The following is a 4,881-nucleotide window of genomic DNA, read 5'->3' on the forward strand; positions in this document are numbered from 1 at the left end:
TCAACATATCGTACAATATCTCATTGCAGCATGCTAATAACTCATCATTAATCATGCTATTATACTCAAGCTCATAACTCAAACTCATAACTCAAACCAACAAGTACTTAAAGCAATTGCTAATTTTCTCAAGCTTTAGCTCTAAGTTCTCATTTCATCCTTCTACTTAGAAAAAAATCTCTCTTAACAATGACATTAGATTCCTTCATCTAAATCATCGTGACTTATCACAATTGCTCAAACAATTCTCATCACAAAACATCTCAAATACATCACATCATAACTCATAATTATGCATCCTCAATCATATAACATCATATGATATAAACGCTCTCATGATTCATCATGTAACGTCAACATATGCTCATACAACATAATAACTCATTATTAATCATGTTGTCATCCTCAAACTCAAACTATGCACCTTCAAAGTGTAACATCATAACTCATCATATAACCTCAACATCATGCTCTTCAAAATTTAATGTCAAATAAACTTTGAAATTTTACATACCTCGTTGAGTCTGGTGTGATGGTGCGCTGAGCTCACGGTTGTTAATAACTATTAGTCTAGTGACTCATTCTAGACTAAACTCAAGACTTATAATTCAGAGCTTTCCTTCGCTCTGATACCACTTTGTCACAGCCCGCCCTAACTAAGGATAGTTAAGCCGAGTGATCTACGACTAGGGATGGGGTTAAAGAAGAAGGGGAAGAAAAGGGGCGTCATTTATAGCCGTAAAACTTACTCATCTTAATAAAACTCGTCATTTTTATTCATGAATACTCAATTGAAAAATAGTCTATGAAAGACAGCATAAAACTTAATTAATATCATTAATCAAGTTATACATCATATGAAACCATTCTCTTAAGACTCAAAGTATGACATAACATACTATAACATCAACAACATCTTGCAGCGGAAAGTAGCTAGACATATGTATGAAGACATATTCTAGACAGGTTAACTATTTATTAACAACCCTGGAGACTCCGCTCATTGCAGCACCATCATCACATCAGCTCAACCTGCACATTTAGAAAACATATGCAGGGCTGAGTACAAAAGCACTCAGTGGGCACGTATGCCTAGGTATAAAAATACATGCTTCAAAACTGTAAATTGTCATGCCATCATAAACAGTACAGCAAGGGAGTTTTTCGCTAAAAAGGCCCAAGCTTACTAAGTTCATTTGTGATTCTTAAAGTACGTCTGCAGACTAAGTTCTCTTGTAATCTATCATATCTGGAACTGTGTGCCGGAGAGGTGGCCACCTCTCACGGTCACTTGACCGGCCAACCCGCTAGATGACTCACGGTCACTGGTGTACACTAGCCCTGGCAGGATAGCTATCAACTGCTCAGGACCCGAATTCGATTGCATCATTGGCAAAGCCAAAGCAGATAGATATCATACTAAAATTTAAACATTTTATGGCAAGACAACAGTTGTAATATTTTCCAGTTCAAAGATTTGTAACGAAATAACTTGTTCAAAGGTAGCATTAAACTCGTTTGATAGATATATAAAACTGAAATTAACAGTTAAATCATCTCATGCATTCATTCGTATAAGAGGCCTACGACACGCAGGGGATCTCTATATACGTATAGTAAAAGTAATGCCCACCTGATTGCAGTGTTTTGCTACTTAAGACAATGATTCTCTTTCCTTAGCGCGATAGGTTACTCAGACGCTTTTGTTTATTTGAACCTTTGATAACACGAAAACATGTGTTCGAGTGAATAATAGAAAAGATAACAACAAATGCAGTGAATCACTATTCACTCATTTCTCTAACTACCCATATTTCCTTAAACAACTATATCTAACTCATATACAATCGTTCTTCCTTTATCAAAATATTTCATGTACCTTTGAGGATGTAGGAAATTCCATTTTATATTATTCATTTATTTATCTATTATAAATAAAGAATAATTCTATAAACATAAAACGTTTTCCTTTTCCCCATTTAATAATGCCAATCACCAATATATATATATATATACATCAATAGCTCATTTATAATCTAAAAGTGATATTTTATCAACAATAAAACTTTAAAATCCTTAATAGGAATTATTTTGAATCATTTCCATCTCAACAAAACTGTATAGATTCAACTTCAACTAATAAACTGCTTTTACTCCGAACTCGTATGGAGTCGAATTTTATATCCATAGAAACCTCTTTGAGTCTAGTTTAATTGAAAAAAAAGTATGTTGAAAAACTCCAAGTAGTTTAAGAGATATAGCGATTTTCCCATCGCCTACCAGATTCGGCAGTTTCTGCCAACTGAAAGTCCAGATTTTTGAAAAAATAGAAAACGTTACCTGAATGAGCTCAAATTTTATATGTAGATAGCTAACACATATATCTTCATACAATAAAAATTTTAGAGCTAAATATCAACATATGGTTACTGAAATAATTACCCTAATCATCTGCCTCACGACAGTTTCAGCAGATACTGGCAGTAGACTTCTCAAATTTTAAAAGGGTAGTAAACGAAGTTCAAATAACATGAAACTTTGAACAAATATTCACCACACTCCCATCTATACCCCAGAAATTTCCCATAATATAATAGAAACGGGAATGCATCGAAATAAGGGCGTCAACTTACCCTTGTCCAAGTGAGCACTAATGGAAGTTGTCCGTCGGGGGTTTTCCGGTCGTCGTTCCGCGATGGTGTTTAGCCGCGAAGGTCTACTACTTAGTTTTCCTCGTGCGAGGTAGATCAGGCTACACAACGGTGGTTTCTCGATCCTTTTTCGTCGTAAGGATAGTGAGAAACGAAGGCCGTAAGTTGGCCGGTGGCTAAGTCGGGAATTCGACGTTGGCCGCCGAAGGATATTGCGGCCTTTGGTCAGGAAAATATAGAGAAGGCTTCGGCATTTCGATTGTTGGGTTTGGTAGCCTGAAGATGGAGGAACGAGTACACGTTCTCGGTTCAGAGCCTAGTGGCCGGTCGGCGAAGAAACAGCCCGGCGAAGGGAGCTCACTTGAGCTCTTGCAAGTAAGAAATTTAAAAAAAATTCTTCTAAACTCTCTCTTGCCTCATACCTCTTGCTGCACTTCTATTTAACAAAGGGAGAAAAAAAATACAGTGTTTACAACACTCACAACACTCAACTCACAACCCGTTATACCCCGAGAAAATTTCTATCTAATTTTCTCACACCAAAAGCTTCTAACTAAGCTTTTGTCTCAAACCCTCAAACTCTCGTATTTGAGATTTTACTTCAACTTACTCTTGCTCTCTCTAACAGAAAGAAGTATTTTCTGCTTTGGTGTGTTTTTAAACTGCTGCGAATCCTAGCAATTTATAGGCAAAACTGGAATAGTGTTACTGTAGCAAAGGTTGAAAAAATCATGTAGCAAAACTGGAATACGTGAAAGTCCAAAGCAGCCAAAATTTTCTGCAAACCACCAACTTTTTTTTGACAAATTGTTAGCACCAACATTTTGACTAACAAGGGAATAGTGTAGGAATTGATGTGTTGGATGAAAAATCGAGACATACGTGTAGTGCCGTGATCTAGTTTCTCCTAGTTCCTGTAATAATTCTCCAATTCTCGTTTAATAAATACTCGTCGTATTTATATAAATTAAATCCTCAATCTTGAGATTTAATACGTGAAAGTCGAAATTAATTCGCGACTTAGTACTAAACATATAAAGCGTGAAATAATAAAATTATTATTAACATAAACTCGAGTTATAATTCTAGCAATTCGATTTAAATAACACGATTTATGAAATCGGTTATAAATCTAAAATTTCTAATACTATTGATTAAATCAATCAACTGGTAATGCAAGGTCTCAAACGTGTAGCTAAACCAATAATTTAATTATTGGTTTGATTCATGATTGAATATTAAATCGCAGCTCTGTATCTCTTATACAGACTTTTGCTGAAATAATATTATCTGAATAAAATAGTCACAATAAATAATTAAAAGAATTTTATAACTAATGCACATGTTTAATCTAATATATATTTAAAAGAGCGGGGCATTACACCTGACAAACAAACATGCCCTTAATTTAAATGAACCACAAGGCTATTACTAATTACTAATTTATAGAACCGTGACTTTTAAAAAAATTGTCTTCCATCAATTCCCCAATTTTCACTATTAGATTATATCAAAAAATAAATTCCAAAACACATTAAAACTTTCAAGGGTTAATTGCATAAGATGTCACTAAACTATAGTACTCGTTTCAAATTAGTTACTAAATTTTAATTTGTTTCAAAATGAATACTAAACTTATATTTTGTATCATTTAAGTTTTTAATTTAAATTCCCTAATAAGTTTATCCCACATGAAAATTAGAGTGTCAGATAATAATCTCTATTTAAGTCAAATAACTATAATATCTACCACATCATTTTTATACAGAATAAGGTAAATAAAAGAAAACTATAAATTGGGTAAAAGAGGATAACAAACCTCGATTACTGCTAGGGGTGTCAAAATGGGCCGAGAATGGCCCGGCCCGATAGGCCCGCCCGGCCCGCCCGTAGTTTTGGCCGGGCTGGGCTAGGATTTTCAAGGCCCAAAAAAATCCGGGCCTCCCTGGCCCGGCCCATGCGGCCCGCCGGGTCACGCGGCCCGCGGGCCAAAAAGCCCGCCGGGCTTTCGGGCCCAAATCGGCCCGTCAGTATATTATGTGAAAATTTCAAAAATTTATATCTCATCCCAAATCCCAATGGACCCAACCCAATCTAAGTCCATTTCTTCAATTGACGACAATGACGAGTCAAAGTCTAACTTAAGATTTAAATTACCAATCAACAATCAATATTAAATTATTTTTACTTGAAAGATTTATTTATTTTTGATTATTTTTTGTGGTTGTTA

At 35.2% G+C, this 4,881-nt stretch overlaps 1 long non-coding RNA gene across 1 annotated transcript; it reads right to left on the minus strand.

Moving 5' to 3' along the window:
- Positions 1-395: 395 nt before the first annotated feature.
- LOC131024176 (uncharacterized) lies at positions 396-4,021 on the minus strand. The gene is made up of 3 exons (XR_009101686.1): positions 2,634-4,021; positions 1,634-1,717; positions 396-1,032 (listed from the first exon to the last, which is right to left on the minus strand). It is a non-coding gene; the product is annotated as an uncharacterized LOC131024176 (long non-coding RNA).
- Between the last annotated feature and the right edge of the window lie 860 nt (positions 4,022-4,881).

The sequence above is a fragment of the Salvia miltiorrhiza genome, chromosome 5 (genome assembly GCF_028751815.1).
Source record: "Salvia miltiorrhiza cultivar Shanhuang (shh) chromosome 5, IMPLAD_Smil_shh, whole genome shotgun sequence".
Classification (NCBI taxonomy): Eukaryota; Viridiplantae; Streptophyta; class Magnoliopsida; order Lamiales; family Lamiaceae; genus Salvia; species Salvia miltiorrhiza.